The sequence below is a fragment of the Phodopus roborovskii genome, unplaced genomic scaffold (genome assembly GCF_943737965.1).
Source record: "Phodopus roborovskii unplaced genomic scaffold, PHOROB, whole genome shotgun sequence".
In the NCBI taxonomy this organism is placed as follows: domain Eukaryota; kingdom Metazoa; phylum Chordata; class Mammalia; order Rodentia; family Cricetidae; genus Phodopus; species Phodopus roborovskii.
The window spans coordinates 1751502-1770313 of record NW_026125264.1 but is presented as its reverse complement, the minus strand read 5'-3'; positions in this window follow the sequence as shown (position 1 = coordinate 1770313).

Here is an 18812-nt window from a genome sequence, read left to right as displayed (position 1 = left end):
GGAGTACCCTGCTGAGAGGCAGGGTTGGGAGTGGGGTGAGGATAGGGACTTGGAATCAGCTTTTAGTGCCTTCCTTCTGCACCAGCCATGGCTTGTCCCTCTTGTCTGTTTTCCCATCACTGCTCAATGCACAAGGAGGGCCTCAATCCAGAAATAACAGATTCAAAGCCAACAGGCACCACGTCACTAAGTGATTGTTATGGCCTAACTCCTGCTGCTATTATGACAGAAGTTCCCTGCCCCCTGTGGCTTTTGGTTTCTCTCTTCTCCCTTCCTCTGGTTTTTCCAACTTGCCCAGGTACAGAAGGGTGGACAGATGTATCCCCTAAACTTACACACACACACACACACACACACACACACACACACACACACACATCTCTCTCTCTCTCTCTCTCTCTCTCTCTCTCTCTCTCTCTCTCTCTCGCTCCTTCTGACTCATCCCCCAAGAGCTTAAGTCCAGGACTTGATGACATTCAACTTCTTGGGTGCATCAGGGGACAGGAACCAGGATAACCCCATGATGAAACTGAGGCACTGAGGGATTTAGAGACTTGACCAATGCCACACAGCTAAGTCTTGGACTTGGTGGCTTTGCTTTGAGACCTATTCCTTAACTGTTCAGTACTCTGCTCCAGTCCAGCTGTGGGTTTCATGTAGCCTTAAAGTATTATGACCCTCACAGGAAGGACAATAGCTCTGATAACAGGCAGACCCCCAAAGCAGTTCTGTGGATGCCAGTCCTTGGCTTCTAAACACACAGCCAATGGCTGCACATTCAATGAGCTCTAGGCTGTGGCCACTGAATTGTTCCCTCACAGCTGACATACTCCCAAACTTCCAGAAACACCCAAGGGCAATGACCATCTCTTCATCATTAAAAACAGCCATGCAGCATTCTATGTCAGGTACCCTGTGGACAGGCAGCTTTGTATCACTACATCAGGAGCTCACTGAAAGAAAAGAGAGAATGGAGAGGCTGGAGGGATGAGTCAGGGCTTAGGAGCACACACTGCTTTTGCAGAGGACCTGAGGTTAGATACCAGTGCCAAAGCTGAGTAGCTCATAACCACCTCGGACTCCAGCTCCAAGAAGATCTGACACCTTCACCCTCTCCTGACTTTCATGGACACTTGTTCACATGTGCATATACCCTGACACACATACACACATATCATAATGCTTTGTTAATTAAAAATAGGGATTAGAGAGTTATAGCTCAGCAGGTAAGAGCACTGGCTGTCTTCTCAAGGACCCAGGCTTAATTACCAGCATCCATATAGCAATCAACAACTGTCTGTAATTCCAGGCCCAGGAGATTCAACACCTCTTCAGGTCTTTGTAGGTATTGACAGGTGGTACAGTCATACATGAACTAAAATTCCTATATATATGACAACACATAAGAAAAAATACTTTAAATGGAAAATTTTAAATCCTCAGCTAAAAATGTATTGTATGTGTATGATAAATACTCATATACTCAAAGAATATATAAAAGTATTAATTAAAAGAAAAAGAGGACTCCAATACTACCTCTGACACTTGGTAAAGTTCTCAGCCTCCTCGAAACTCAATTTTGTCATGTGCATGATGGATGTGAGGCTACTAAATGAAATTACTTTTAATGAGGTGCTTAGCACTGATGCTGGCATAGTAGGTAATCTATGTTCACTGTGGTCAGAAACAGTTGGCAAAGATTATTTTATGTGTGGCTGTTTTACCTGCATGTGTGCCTATGCAGTTTGTGCAATACCCTTGGAGGCCAGAAGAGGAACGGGAGTAACAGAGGGTTGTTATCTGCCTTGTGGGTGCAGGAAATCTAAATCAGGTCCTTTGGCTTAACCACTTCCCACCTCTCCAGCTCTAGAGCTGGAGAATCCTATAGCAAGAAGCTATTAGAAGAGCTGAACTAACTGTATTAGGTGCCTCTCCCATCCCTTTAAGACAACACCTGACAGAAATACCCTAAAGAAGGAGGGTTTTCTGGGCTGTTTCAGTCTGTCCTGGTGGGAAGGCATAGTGCCTGGAGTCCATGCTGGTGGGAGCCTGCAGCATGATGTTCAGATCTTGGCAGAGAGCAGGAAGCAGATGCTAGATGGGTACCAGAGCAAAGCTAGAACTTTGAAGGGTTCATAACCAGTGTCTTGTTTCCACCAGCTAAGACTTGCCTGCTAAAGGCCCCACAACATTCCTGAAGAGTACTGCTACCTCATAGTGGGGGGACATTTCATTTCACACTATGACAGTCTTCTTTTGGTTCTTGGAGGTTTAAGACCATCTTACAGAGAAAAACATATTAGGTCTAACTTTAAGAGCCCAGAGACCCTTATCAGTCCCAAACACTCTTAAAAAGTCCAGAGTGTCTCACAAATTCTTAGTTATTAATTTCTGTTTAAGCAAAACAAAATTCACACAAGTCCAATATAGAAAGCACAGAATAAACATTCTAAAAGTGAGGAAAGGAGAACAGCAAGGAAAGACTGACCTAGAGCAAGACCCAAGCTGGTAGGAAGAAGCACTGAACTCCAAATCTCCATGTCCAGAATTTGAAGCACATGCCGTCTTCCCCTGGGATCCAGGTCTTGGCTAGCCCAGCTCCCGTGCCAGGGCTGCCTACTGCAAACATGGCCTCTCTCCTGGCTCTGCTCCCTGCGATGCCTTCAGCCTTCTTTGGAAGTGTTCTCTCTCCCTAGCGTTTCATTGTCACATGGGCTAGATTAGAACTTAAGACTCATTTTCACACCAAGTCCCTCCTGAAGAGAACCTGAACTGGTACAATTTTCCTGGCTCCACAGGCTTTTCTCTAGAACACTGGCATAAGCCTCCATGCTTTCTTGACTCCCCCATTCTGCATGCTTCAGAACCAGCAGGATGCAGATGACATCCAGGTCTGCTGACAGCTCAAGATGTAGCTGCAATGGCCTCTGCTTGCCAGCAGAGCCTGAAAAAAAAAAAAAAAAAAAAAAAAAAAAAAACACTTTGCTATGTGACCTTGTATTGGCAGGGCAGCCTGATGTTGCAGGGCCATTTCCTGTCAATGGAGGGATTCTCTCCAGGGAAAAGGGGGAGGCTAACAAAATTCCTAGGGTCAATGAGAGATCTCTTTGAGAAATTCCAAAATCTGGAAGATTTCCAAGTACCCTCCCCAGCTGTATAACAGCAGTAAACAGCTGTTGAAGGAGGAGAATCTGAACTAAGAGAAAGGAGAGTGTTGCAGGATATCTGATCACACTGTGTGAAAATGCTTTGCTCTCTTATTCTGAGTTTTCAAAGTAAAGAGTGGAAAGGCCAATGGCAGGAGAGAATAGGTGGGACTTCTGTGGAGAGAGAGGAACTCCGGGTTAGCATCTAGTCACATGAGAGATGCCAGTGAGACAAGGAGGGAATCAGACATGCAGGATGGAGGAGTAAGGAGCCACATGGCAGAGCATAGATGGATAGAAATAGGTTAAGTTGTAAGAGCCAGTATCCCTAGGAGGGATACTCTCTCAGCCCAGATACAAAGAGGGGGGGCCAAGACCCTCTCCCAAATGATGTGGCAGACTTTAATGATCCCCCATGGAAGGCCTCAACTCCCTGGGGAGTGGGTGGGGTTGGGATGGGGGAGTGGGTTGGGGGGCTTGGGAGGATGGGAGGAAAAGGGAACTGGGAAATAAGATTGTTTCTAATTTAAATAAATACATAAATTTTAAAAAGAGATGGTTGGGAATAAGCCTAAGATAAAGGACAAGTTTTCATGATTAATAATAGGGCTCCATGTCATTATTTGGGGGGGCTGGCAGTCCAAAAAATGTCCAACTCAATGTTCAGCACTTATAGCCATATAGGGCCTCAGAAGATAAAAAAAAAAAATGTTCCAAACACAGAGTCAGACGTGACTTCCAGGCAACTGTGGTCTTTTGGGCTGGCTTGGTGCTCACAGCATACAGAGGTGCAGCTCCTTTAAGAGACCCTGCTATGCAGCAGAGCATTTGAATAGCAAACCACCACCCAGAGACTAGTTAGAAACACCTGCCACAGGGTTGGGGCAGATAGGCAAGCTCCAGGCCTTCAGGGATGATGCTCCACTACCACTGACCCAAAGTGGGTGGAGCCAGCTGCCAGTGCCATGTGTTAAGTGCAGCTGCACAGTTGCTGGTCTATCTAGTTAAGGTTTAGTTCATGTAGTCAGAGAAATGAAGAAATGCTGTAGACAGGGAAAAAAAAAAAAGTCTGGTCCCAGCCCAGGAAACTGTTGAACAGGTACATTATGCTTTAAATCAGCTTAGGAGGTGCTAAAGAAAGAAAAGAAAATGGGTAAAGACATAGAAAACTAGTTTTAAAATAGTAAAGTCTTTAAAGAAAAGTAAAGTAATATAAAAAGTATAAGCCATGCGAAGAAGGGAAATACACAGGATGTCTGGATCCTGTATGGTGCTTTGTTGACATTAAAACTTTTCAATGATCCTGAGCAAGAAATGATAGCTGCTAAGAGACACTGGATTATGGTAAAACTACTGAATTAAACCAGCCTATATAGTTTAAGGATGCCTCAACTTCAGAATGGAGTCAGAAAAATGTGTTTTGTTGGGGGAGAGGTTATGCCTTTGTTTCCACAGGAAACAAAAAGCTATGCATTCCTTCAAAAAGACAAGATTTGATTTGGGGAGACATTCTGAAAATCTTGTTTGCAGAGCTATGAAAGAAACCAAGAAAAACTACAAGACAGATGACATATAATCTGATCCCGCTACATGGGAACTACTAGATGAGACACAATGAATTTTGTTAGTTACAGAGTCCTCATGACTTACTATTACATGTCATCCTTTCATATGGCATGGATGGAGATTTATATTATAGTTTGTTTATGCAGTACAAATGGACTTAAAAAGTTGACAGATGCCTTTTACCTGCTAAAAAAACAGAACAGAGAATCATCTTTAGCTATTTTGTGCATGCACACATTCCATACTTGTGTCGATGCAGATATGTAGTTGCCTTTAAAAGTTTGTATGCTTTCAGAACAAAAGGACCAGTCACAAGTAAAGAGGATGGGTAGCCTAAGCTATCTGGCCTCACAGAATACCTCTATTACATTTTCCTCAAAAGTATGCATCCAGAACAACTTCAAAGCTATTAGCTGAGGTGGTCCATAAATGTTATCTTACTGGCTGATTCAGATACAGATACCTTAGAACAAATGTTTGATGAAATACAGAGAATTTTGCCTTGATGGGGATTACAAATTGCTCCTGAAATATTACAAAGAAGGGATTCTGTTCATTACCTAGCATGTAAGACAAATTTACAGAAAATTCAACTATAAAAAGTACAAATCAGTAGAGATCAATTATGAAATCTTATGATTTTCAAAATTGCTGGGAGATATTAACTGGTTACAGCCTACAACTAAGCTAAGTAATTTATTTAAAAACTTACAAGGTGGTAAGTTCTTAAACATCTCAAGAAAATGTCCGAAGAAGAAGAAGAAGAAGAAGAAGAAGAAGGAGAAGGAGAAGGAGAAGGAGAAGGAGAAGGAGAAGGAGAAGGAGAAGGAGAAGGAGAAGGAGAAGGAGAAGGAGAAGGAGAAGGAGAAGGAGAAGGAGAAGGAGAAGGAGAAGGAGAAGGAGAAGAAGAAGAAGAAGAGTAAGCTGGCCTAATGGTGTAGCTCACCTTCAACAAGGTAGAATTTCATAAATCTTCCCAATGCTTGTTTTTGCTGTTCTCTACAAACATTAAAATCAAATGGCCTTTTGTGGCCCCAATTCATTTAAAATTCAAAGCTGGCTTTGGATTTGGAGTATGGCTCTTTCCTTCTCTAACTCATGCATGCTTGTTAAAGGAAAAAGCAAAATCTCTTTCTCATATCAGAAAAGCCATCTGGTATGGGACAGAAGAAACTAAAAATAAGGGACTGTTTTATTGCCACTAATCTCATAATCCTTTGGTTTTATTTTTTTTTTCAATTTTTTTCTTATTTTACATATCTATCATCCCAGTTTTCTCTCCCTCTCATCCTCCCAAGCCCCATACAGACCCCCCCCATCCCATCCCATATCCACTCCCCAGGGAGGGTGAGGCCTTCCATGAGGGATCATAAAAATCTGTCAAGTTGTTTGGGGTAGGATCTTAGGCCCTCCCCCCATGTCTCTAGGCTAAGGGAGTATCCCTCCATGGGGAAATGGGCTCCTGAAGTCCATTCGTGACTAGGGATATATCCTGGTTCCACTGTTAGAGGCCCCATAGACTGCCCAGGCCTCTAGAGGGTCTGGGTCAGTCCTATGCTCTTCCCCAGCTATTAGTCTGGGGTCCATGAGCTAGCTCCTCCTTGTTCAGGCCTGCTGTCTTTGTGGGTTTCTGCAGCCTGATCTTGACCCCTTTGCTCATCGCTTCTCCCTCTCTGCAACTGGATTCCAGTACTTAGGCTCAGTGTTTACCTGTGGGTGTCTGCTTCTGTTTCCATCAGCTACTAGATGAAGGCTCTAGGATGGCATATAAGGTTGTCATCAATCTCATTATCAGGGAAGGGCATTTAAGGTAGCCTTTCCACTATTGCTTAGATTGTTAGTTGGGGTCATCCTTGTAGATCTCTAGACATTTCCCTAATGCCAAATTTCTCTTTAAACCTATAATGGCTCCTTCTATTATGGTATCTCTTTTCTTGTTATCCTATATTCTTTCCCTGACTCAATCTTCCTGCTCTCTTGTATTCTTCTCTTCCCTCTTCTTCTCCTTCTCTTTCTCCTAACTCTCTCTTACCCCACCCCTGCTCCCAATTTGCCCTTTCCCCTTCTCCAGGGGACCATGTAGGTGTTTCCTAGCTTCTCTGGTGGTGTGGATTGTAGGCTGGTGATCCTTTGCTCCATGTCTAAAATTCATATATGAGTGAGTACATACCATGTTCATTTTTTGTGATTGGGTTATCTCACTCAGGATAATTTCTTCTAGTTTCATCCATTGGCCTGCAAATTTCAAGATTTCATTTTTTTTTTTATTTTGTTTTCTGCTGAGTAGTACTCCATTGTGTAAATGTACCACATTTTCTTCATTCATTCTTCAGCTGAGGGGCATTTAGGTTGCTTCCGGGTTCTGGTTATTACAAATAATGGTGCTATGGACATAGTTGAACAGATGTCTTTGTTGCAAGAATGTGCATGTTTAGGGTGCATGCCTAAGAGTGGAATTACTGGATCTTGGGGTAGACTGATTCCCATTTTCCTGAGGATCTGCCATACTGATATCCAAAGTTGCAGTACAAGTTTGCACTCCCACCAGCAGTGGAGGAGTGTTCCTGTTTCTCCACATTCTTTCCAGCATAAACTGTCACTGGTGCTTTTGATTTTAGTTATTCTGATAGGAGTAAGATGGTATCTCAGAGTTGTTTTGATTTGCATTTCCCTGATTGCTAAAGATGTAGAGCACTTTCTTAAGTGTCTTTCAGCCATTTTAGATTCCTCTATTGAGAATTCTCTATTTAGTTCAGTACCCTACTTTTCAATTGGATTATTTGGTATTTTGGTGACTAGCTTCTTGAGTTCTTTGTATATTTTGAAGATCAGTTCTCTGTCAGATGTGGAGTTGGTGAATATCTTTTTCCATTCTGTGAGTTGCCATTTTGTCTTGTTGATAGTGTCCTTTGCCTTACAGAAGCGTCTCAGTTTGAGGAAGTCCCATTTATTAATTGTCTATCTCAGTGTCTGTGCTACTGGTATTATGATCAGGAAGCTGTCTCCTGTATCAATTTGTTCAAGGGTACCTTCCACTTGTTCTTCTAAGAAGTTAGGTGTGACGGGATTTATGTTGAGGTCTTGGATCCATTTGTACATGGCAATAGATATGTATCTATCTGCAGTCTTCTACATGCCAGCATCCAGTTGTGCCAGCACCATTTGTTGAAGATGCTTTCTTTTTTCTATTGTATAATTATAGCTGCTTGGTCAAAAACCAGGTGTTTTCCCACAACTAACCACTGAGCTAAACTGGAATCCAGATGCAGAGAGGGAGGACAAGACCAGGCTGCAGAAACACATAGAGACAGCTGACCTGAACAAGGAGGAGCTAATGGGTCCCTAGACTTATAGCTGGGAATCCAGCATGGGGCTGATTCAGACCCCCTGAACATGGGTCTCACCTAGAAGGCCTAAGCAGTCTAAGGGACCTCAGACAGTGGAACCAGGATATTTTTCTGGTGCACAAAAGGACTTTGGGGGCACATCCCCCATGTAGGGATACTCCCTTACCCTAGAGACAGGAGAGAAGGCCTAGTCCCTACTCCAAATGACTTGACAGATTTAGATGCCCCCTCCTGGAGGACATTACCCTACATGTGGAATGGGGGGATGGGAAGGGAGGGTGGTGGTGGGGCATGAGAGGGTGGAAGAAAGAGAAAGAGGGAGGGAGAGGGAACTGGGATCGATATGTAAAATAAAAATAAAAAATAAATTAATAAAAAAAACCCAGATGTTTGTAGGTGTGTGGGTTAATATCAGGATTTTCAATTTGATTCCATAGGTCTACCTGTTAATTTTTGTGCCAATACAAAGATGTTTCCAGGACTATATAGCTCTATAATAGAGCTTGAAGTCAGGAATGATAATGCCTCCTGAAGTTCCTTTATTGTACAGAGTTGTTTTGACTATCCTGGGTCTTTTGTTTTTCCATATAAAGTTAAGTATTGTCCTTTCAAGGTCTGTAGGAATTGTGCTGGGGTTTTGAGGGGATTGCATTGAATATGTAGATTGCTTTTGGTAAGATCACCATTTTTATTATGTTTATCCTACCTGTCCAAGGGCATGGGAGACCTTTCCCCATGGTATCTTCTTTAATTACTTTCTTGAGAGATTCAAAGTTCTTGCTATACAGGTCTTTCACTTGTTTGGTTATTTTATGTTGTTTGTGGCTATTGTAAAGGGTGATGTTTCTTTGATTTCTTTCTCAGCCCCTTTATCATCTGTATATAATAGGGCTACTGATGTTTTTGAGTTAATCTTGCATCCTGCCACTTTGCTAAAGGTGTTTATCAGCTATAGGAGTTCCCTGGTAGAGTTTTTCGGGTAACTTATGTAAGCTATCATATCATCTGCAAATAGTGAAAATTTGACTTCTTTCTTTCCAATTTGTTTTCCCTTGATCTCCTTTTGTTGTCTTATTGCTCTAGCTAGAACTTCCAGTGCAATATTGAAGAGATATGGATAGAGTGAACAACCTTGTCTTGTACCTGATTTTAGAGGAATAGCATTGAGTTTCTCTCCATTTAGTTTGATGTTGACTATTGGTTTACTGCATATTGCTTTTATTATGTTTAGGTATGTTCCTGTTATCCCTGATCTCTCCAAAACCTTTATTTTGAAGGGGTGTTAGATTTTATAGAAGACCTTTTCAGCATCTAGTGAGATGACCATGTGGTTTTCTTTTTCAGTTTGTTTATATGATGGATCACATTGATAGATTTTTGTATGTTGAACCAATCTTGGTTGAAGCCTACTTGGTCATGGTGGATGATTTTTCTGATGTGTTCCTGGATTTGATTTGCCAGTATTTTATTGAGTATTTTTCCATCAGTGTTCATGAGGGATATTGGTCTGTAGTTCTCTTTTTTAGCTGTGTCTTTGTGTGGTTTGGGTACCAAGGTAATTGTAGCGTCATAAAGAGTATGGTAATGAATCTTCTGTTTTTATCGTGTGGAATACTTTGAGGAGTATTTGTATTAGCTCTTCCTTGAATTTCTGGTAGAATTCTGTACTTAAGCCATCTGAACCTGGGCCTTTTTTTTTTTTTTTTTTTTTTTTTTTTTTTTTTTGGTTGGGAGACTTTTGATGATTGCTTCTATTTCATTAGGGGTATAGGTCTATTTGAATTGCTTGTCTGTTCTTGATTTAATTTTGTAAGTCATGTCTATCTAGAAAATTGTTCATCTCCTTTAAATTTTTCAATTTTGTGGAGTATGACCTGATGATTCTCTGGATTTCCTCAGTGTCCGTTGTTATGTCCCCCTTTTCATTTCTGATTTTGCTAATTCGCATCTTATATTTCTACTTTTTGGTTAGTTTGGATAAAGGTTTGTCTATCTTGTTGATTTTCTTGAAGAACCAACTCTTTGTTCCATTGATTCTTTGTATTGTTTTCTTTGTTTCTACTTTATTGATTTCAGCCCCCAATTGATTATTTCCTGGATGTTGGATGTGCTCTTATACTGTCTTCTTCCTATCTCTTCTTCCAGTGGGTACAGTTGTGGTCCCTCCCTCTTCTCTCTACCAGAGGGTGGAGGGGCAAGACAGGACTAGCAGCAAATGCTGGGTGTTTGTTTTGCACCCAGATCCCTCTGGGAGATTCCTTTATTTTGGCTCTTTAAAACGTTTTCAGGTATAAATTTTTTCTTAACATCCTTAAGATTATTATGTATACATAAGCCTTTTGTTGGGATATGTATTGTGTTAAAGAGTACTAGCCAATTCTAGAAATAAGCTTCATTTAGTGTCCCGTATGTGTTTTTGGGTTTGAGTGTGAAACAGGTAACTAGGAACTAAGTTTGTGTACTTTGGATGCACTTAACAGATTGTGATCCTCTAACTTTTTGGATATCTGCTGTTTCTGACATTTAATATGTTTAAGTTTTCTATAGTCATCTGAAACCATTCCTGATAGTAACCTTTGAGGGCTCTAAGAAGATGATAGGGATCTGAAACAATGGATTCACCTGGATTGTAGTAATGTCACAAAGCTGACAAACACCACACAAAGATCAGCCTTGGACTAGAAACTGCTCAGAACAACTTCAAAATGGTTAGCTGCAATGGTACAGCTTCACATTGTATTTCAGCTAAGCCCTGCAGTTTCCCACCACAGAGAGACTGGACAGCAAATAACACAGCTAGCTTTCCCAAGACTTGTCCATTATTACAACTTTCTCAGGGATCTTTAAAGAGGCCAATGCCCCCAGACAACAGAAAGTAATATTAAGAACATGATACCCACATTCCTGATAGATGGGGTAAGTGGTTTTGGTCATTTGGTGGATGTTTGTCCTTGTTTAGAGCATTGGTTGCAAGTTGTTATTGATCATGGTCAGGGTAAAAACTATGCAAAGGAGGTTAGATTTAGAAATTTCTTTCCTGTGTTCTTGTTTCTATTCTATCTAATATTTATAAGGGGGGTGGTGGTGGAGGATGAAATGAAAGAAAAGGGGAGATACAGAAATGATGGGATAAAAGGGTAGATTACTAAATCTAATTTTAAATGAAAAAGTAACTACTAGTTTCAAATATTTTACATTAGTGTGAATTTTTGTATAGTGATACAAATTTAAGGTTTTTTTTGTTACAACATATTTTATATATGCTTCTACTCTCACATAGATATTGTACCTATGCAGCTCATTTAAAATGTAATGTAAAGTTTTAGTCTTTAAATGGTACTATTACAAACTGTTCAGAATAATTAAGAATGCAGACTAGTAGTCACCTATATAAATCAAAATGTAGTCATGTTGGGTATATTTTCAAAGTTAAATAGAGATACATTTTAGAAAGATAGGTGGTCTTAAGATACTTAAGAGATCTACAGATGTTTTAATCATATAAGGCTTTTAATAACAGTGAGATAAGTCTGCTTCTGGCAGCACCAATCTACTCCATAGAATATGATGGACACTGAAGAATCTCCATATGAAGTTTGCTTCAAATGTAGAAATATTAGTCACTTGGAAAGAAATTGTTATTGTGCTGACTAATGACAGTATACTGTCAAAATTGGAAAAGAAGAACACAAAATTATTCTACTGCCAAACTTTGCCAAGACAAGGTGGGTAAGTCCTTCAAAATCCCCATGTCACAGAAAAGTCTGTCAGACTTTCTGGGTCTGTAGACTGATGCCTGATTTTCCAATGTTGCAGGGGATCTTTGGATGGCTGTCTAGGTATCAAACTATCTCTGTCATTTCTATAGTATTGGAAGTTGCTTGCTCTGCACTTCCTGTTTATTCAGGTAATATATCTTTCTTAGGTCTCAGATGGGTTTGAAGACTAGATAGTTATTGTTTTAACATTTTTTTGTTACCAACTTCAAATAAGAAACTCACAAGTGATGTAAAGTTTATAAAGGTTGAGGGATATAAAAGCTTTAGTTGTTTATCTAAGAAAATGTTTTAATGTAAAAAATTATATTTGAGTTGGTAATACAAGTTATGATAGAAAGAGATGTAGGTGCAAATCCTTGGTCTCATCAACATAGGATAGATAATAGTGATGGGAGATGCCATTCTGTAAATGTTTCTCATATTGGTTAATGAATAAAGTACTGTTGGTCAATAGGAAAGCAAGATGGGTGGGATTAGGAGGTGAAGAGGAGAGAGGAAGAAGTAGGGAGGAGAGTCAAGAATTCTGGCCCCTCTCTCTGGTAAGATAAGACCACATGGAAATACTTAGATTAATAGAAATGGGTTAATATTTAAGACAGAGCTAGCCAATAAGAAATACTAGTAACTGGCCAACCAGCTTTATATCAAATACAGTGTCTCTATGTGTTATTTGGGGCTGGTGTGGTGGTGGGACCAGACTGGCAGGGAAAACCAACTCATAACAGAGTAGTTTTTCCAAAGCTGCCAAATACAAGTTGAGTGGACATAGTGAAAGTAATTTTATCTGGTAATTGCTCTTATTGTACACAGTTATACTGTGTTAGTTTCAACCTTTCCTTTTTATTTAGACAAAGGGGGGAAATGTTGAGGGGTATTTGATCACACTGTGAACCCCAAGATTATGTTAATTAAATAAAATCAACCTTGTGTCAGGAGATGGAGCCACCAACTAGTTGACAGAAAGTGGTCCTAGAGTGTCAGAGGGAGTCAAGAAGATGTATATAGAGACATACAGGAAGTAGTAGGGAGGAACTTTGAATGTGGCAGTCTTTCTTTTTTTTTTGGTTTGGGGCAGCAGTAGGATGCTTTCTTGCTAGGTAGCAGAGGAAGGCCAGTTGGTTGCTTCTTGGGGCCTCTGTGGCTAGCAGGTTTTCACAGCATCTGATTCCTGAGCATTTGTTGGCAAATAGAATGATAAAGATTTAGTTAAAAACTACATTTTGTGTGATTGTAAAGGTGAAGTCTTAGTTTCAGTAGAGACTTTAAGACAGAGACATAAAGATGCTGTAAATGTGGGACACTCACTAAATAAAGCTGCAGGCACAGAATGGAGCCAATCCAAGAGAGAAGCTAAGTATATTTCAGTGCAAGACCTACAAGGTTAGGCTTCCCAAGGTTGTTGATCCCAGAAGATTCTATTATGAGACCCAAATGTAGGACATGTGGCTACAGGACACAGTGTTTGTTCTGTTCGGTCTTGGTTTGTTCAATCTTTTTTTTACCATCTTTCAGTTCTTCCCCTTCAGGATGGAGAAGTCTATTCTATGACATTGTATATTGGAAGTACTTAACTTAAAAAAAATGGATGGGATATAATAATAACTCATGAGGACTCTACAGCCAACAAGATTTATCATGTCTCATTTCATTTTAGAGCTTTCCCCATGTCAAGGGATCAACTTACATGTCAACTGTCATGTAGCTTTTTTGGCTTCCTCCCACATGCCTGTAGCCAAGATACTCAGAAGGAGATCTCCCCTGATCAAATCTGATCTCTGTTACTCTGGAAGGATTCCACAGCCTTTCGTTTCCTGTGGGAAAACAAAAGCATGACCTCTCATCCATTGCAATACGTTATCTAACTTCCATTTTGAAGTTAAGAAAATTTAAAAAGTATATAGGTTGGTTTAATTTAGGAGTTTCCACAATTCAATGTCTCTCAGCAGCTACTGTGTGTTTTTTTTTTTTTTTTTTTTGTACATTTGTATTTGAAAGAATTCAAAGTTTACAAGACACTATATAGGATCTAGTCTCCTTGTGTGTTTTCCATTCTTTTCTATTACTTTACTCTCTCTTGGTTTTTTCAAGACAGTGTTTCTCTGTATTGCTTTGGAGCCTGTAATACAAATTTATAAATGACCCAGAGACAGATATTGGGGTTCAAGCTTCAAGCTTAATATAAGAAAATCAAAGCATCTAGACATTAGCTCTCAACTCTAGCTCAGGCTGAAAGGGCTGACCCATGTACGAGCTTTTCACCAAGTCTCAAACTGTTGCCTCTCCTCAGTGTGGCTGGAGAATGAATACCCCTATCTTCAGTGTGGCTGGAGAATGAATGCCTCTCTGAGACCTTGCTTCTGTTCTATGTACTTCCTTAATGTTGGCATTAAAAGATGAGCTACAGTTCTCTTTAAGACCATTTCACTCTTATGTAGATCTGGGTGGCCTTGAACTCACTACCTCTTAATCCTGAGACCTAGGATTAAAGGTGCGTACCATCACCTCCTAGCTTCTGGCTGCTGGGATTAAAGGTATGTGCCTGGGTTCTAAGTTCTGTGGCTAACTTTGCTTTTACAGAGTTCTTTCTTGTCACTTATCACTATGTAAGTGCATGTCAGGGTACACTGGCATTCAGGATCTGAACAAAGGACTGTTAGTAGCCCTCTGTAGTTAAGAAGGCCTGCCAAGTGGCTTCCAGTTTGATTTCAAACAAAGAGGAGCATTGTGATTATGGCACTCTTAATGTGTAGCTGAGAGAGGGTCCTGATAACAGCCCGTCATGTGCTTTCTGGTGAAGATGCTGGAGCAGCTCAGCATGTTGAGCAATTCTGCTCAAATACCACTGTTCCCACCTGCCAACATGCTGAACAGATGAATATTTTTTAGAACATTTATAATATTAATAATGACAGTCAGGTCTATGATGGGAGCTGAGGTCCCACTCCATCTAGCAATAAGTAAATTAATTCACAGATAAAGTAATGGATGTGGAGAAGAGCTCCTGCAGATTCCTTCATGCTTAAGTATTATTAAAAATTTTATTAATTTATTATATGTGCTTCTAAAGATAACACTAATAATCTAAGAGATTGTGGTAATTTTACATTTTCAAATTTATCTTACTATGTGTGTTCAGAAGCCCATGTGCTATGGCACTCATGTGGATCAAAGGATGACTTACAGAATAGGTCCCCTTCTTCCAATATGTGGGTTCTGGGGATTGAACTCATGTAGCCAGGCTCGGTGGCAAGCGCCCTTACCCACTGAGCCATCTCACTGGCCCAAAGACTGTTTAGATACAGAGTATCCTAAGGACAATGGAGATTAAGAAAAATGTAATCAAGATATGTAATTCTCTCTCCATTTCCTCTCCCCCCTCTTCCTTTCATTGATTCCTTCCTAAGGTCTTTCTATGTAGCTCAGGCTGGCTTTAAATTCTCAATACTCCTGTCTCTGCTTCCAGGGTGCTAGGTTTTAGTAGTGTCGCCAAACCTATCTTAAGAAGTCTCCCTCTGTACATGCTTATATGTATGTGTGTACATATACACACATATACATACTTACATACCATATACATATCTCATATCTCTTCGGCTGGGTGCCACCCACTCTGGTGGCAATGCTTTTCTTTCTTGTGAAAATTAAATGGTGAGATAGGCCCATGGGCATCCAGAGGCCTGCCCATCCAGTCTTCCTGGTCTTATACCTTGTGATTAATTCCAGGTCCTTAGCAATGTGAAGTATTGAGGCTGGAATGTTTTGAAGGAATAAACAGGTTAAGCTGGGAATGTCCATCTGGACCTCGGACCCTCACTGGGTGACCCTGCAGCTCTCTGGGCTGCTGCCTCTTCTTGCTCTAACATTTCTCTCACTCCCAGGATAGGCACAGGGAAAGCCACACTGAAGTAAAATGAGAGATGACAGGAAGACCCATCTTCAAGTCCTTAACACCTTCTTCAGTGCTGTGTTCAAATAGAGCAGAGACACCCACCCCCTCCCCCACCCCCTACATAGACACACAGGCATTTATCCGCCTTTGGGCACACAGACTCATTCAAGCATGCATATAGTTTTGTAGTTTCGGGAAGTCACACTCCTGCCCAAGTCACTGATATGCATGACTTATGGTCTCATTCTCCTCAGGTCCCCAAGGCACAGCCCTACCTGCCTCACCTCTGTTCTGTATTAGCAGAAGTGGCCCATTTTCCAACAGCCTGCTCAGGCGTCTAGTACTCTGACACCCCTTCCTCTCCCCATACTTGGCCAGTCCCTTGGATTGGTCCACCTGCTACTTAAATGCCCTGCGTCTCTCTCTTGTCACTCTGGAGGCAGGTGCAGAAGACCCATGAGATCTGGGTGGCCAGAGCTGAAACCCAGGTAAGGTCCCTGTACCCCAAGGCAAGGACACTATCTAGGTGAGGAGTTGAGTACTGGGGTCCGTCCTGCCTCTGTCCCTACCCTTCCACATCACCCTGGTGCCTAAGATGGGGACTCTTGCCTTTTATATACTATGCCCATCAAAGCATCTGGCACCATAACTGAGGGAGACAAAATCTGATTAGCCCAAGACTCTTGTGCCCATCTCACTTATCTCTGTGCAGACATTTCAGAGCACAGACACATATTTCCCTGGAATTGCTGGAACCTGATATTGTTGGGACCAACTTTCCTTCTCTGACAGTCAAAAATAATGACTCTGTATGCCAGACTAGCTCTGTTGAACAGACTGAAGACAGAGTTCTCCTGGAAATGAGGGGACAAAGCCTGATGTGAGCCTAGTGCCAGCACACGCCTGACATTTAAATGGTGTACTTGTCAACACTGTTGTTGTTCAGTGGGCCCGTGGGAGCAGGGCTGCTTCTTGCTACCTCAACAAAAGTGCCAGATGCCCAAAGTCATTTGCAGAACTGAGCTCAGGCTCCAGTGAGAGGCTAAAGCTGAGGCAGGAGCCAAGAGCTGTTGATGAGGCAATACTAAGCTGGGTCTTTAACAACAATAATAACAGCTGTATGAGTTCCATTTGTCTGTCCACTTTACAGGAGCCATTGTTTCCATCTACTTCATCGGCAAGGTCCTCCAGAGGGGACTGGAATGTCACAGCTGCATAGCAGCTATGCTCCTATGTGTGCATGCATTTGTGAGATACAATCCCACTTGAGAGTGAAGTAAGGAAAAATGTGTCTTTGAGCTAACAAGATGTGGTCATGAAAACCTTGACGGTGTGGTAGAGATGACCAATCTCCTGTTTCTCAAGGGGTCACAAGTGATCTTTGTCTCTTTCCTCCCTTCCTCCACCCTTTCCTCCCTTCATTCCCTCTTTCTTGTAATTTCATGTATTGAAAGGTCTGATGCCATGAATACTGCAAATAATGAGCATTTGTTGGCTCCTTTGTGGATACGTAACTGACATGCTTTCCATTCCATAAACTTTTGCAGAAGACTTGAACAAAGTTTAGTCATACAGTGCTATGCACTTTCAGTAATGCATACATATGGCATTGGTTATATTAAAAATTTCTGAGTAATTGCTGACAAGGTGGTTTGAAATACTGATATAAACAGACACTTAAGTGGCCCTTCACTTTTTTAAGACTCAATTTCCTGAGCTCTTCAAAATTGATGAAGTCAGAAAAACCACAATCATCTTGATAAAGTGTAAACCTTTGTCCTCCAAGTCAATTTTTTTTCAAATGTTACTAAGAACAAAACAATATTCTTGAGAGCTCCTTGTTACTTTAGACACAGAAAATTACCTCCCCCAGGATTGCACCAATGCATTGAATCTTGACCTTAGAAAACTTAAATTCATTTTGAAATAAATACCTTTATAACAATTGAATTTAGAAAATTTTATTAATACTTTTTTATAGTTTTCTCACCAACATACCTTAATTTTTCATATTTTCTAAATATGTTAATTATATTTTAAAATTTTTATTTTATTCCATGTGTACCGGTGTTTTGTCTCTGTGTGTTTACATGTGTACCACACATGTATAGTGCCTACAGAAGCCAGCAAAGGGTGTTAGATCCCCTGGAACTGTAGTTATAGATAGTTGGAAGCCACAATGTGGGTGCTGGGAACCAAATCCTGGCATTCTGGAAGAGCAGCCAGTGCTCTTAACACTGAGCCATATTGCCAGCTCTGCTCATTTGTATTTTACCTGAATAATTTTAGTCAGGGAAGACCCAGAACAAAACAATCTTAGAATCCAGTTCTCTAGGAATTAGTGATTTGAAAAAACAAATTTGTTAATAATCCCCAATACATTGCAAAGCAGAACTGAACCCAGATGAAATTTATGATGGAATGGGACATGTTAAGGTCACCCACCTGCACAGGCAAATTTGAAGATGCCTGTCTTAAGCCTATAAGTAGTCAACATCAACTTGGCTTTAAAATGATTAGTTTTATTCTTTATCCTTTAGCCCCATGCTAACAGAGGAATTTCCATAGTGAGGAGTGGTTAAGACCTTGAGTAACAGGCAGACTCAGAAGTGGAAGGGAATGGACAAACATGTAGAGGAAATGGCCCCTGTATATTAACACTATGAGGAACACACACAACGACATCCAAAATATTTATGTTAATTTATCCATATATACATGCTTTGATTAGGCATGACAAAAAAGTTAAAAATAGGTAAAAACTAAGCAGCCATATGTTTGCTACTCAGTTATTTTTAAAGAATTCTAGGAGGAGGTGAAGATTTCTATCATGTTCTCTTGAGTTAGATGCTCATCTTGGTAGCTGAGGTAGGAATTGATTCTAGTGAAGTGCTTTAGAACATGGCTGTGTAATGGAAATTCCTTCCTGGAGTGCCACAAGTTGGTCCTCCAGCACCTCTTGGGAGTCACAGACTACGCCCCAAGCCAGTTTTGGCTATTTGTTTGCAGTAGGACAGTTAAAAGAGTCAAATTAATAGTGGAAAGCAGGAAAAAATAAATTTATTCATGAGATCACATTGGGAAG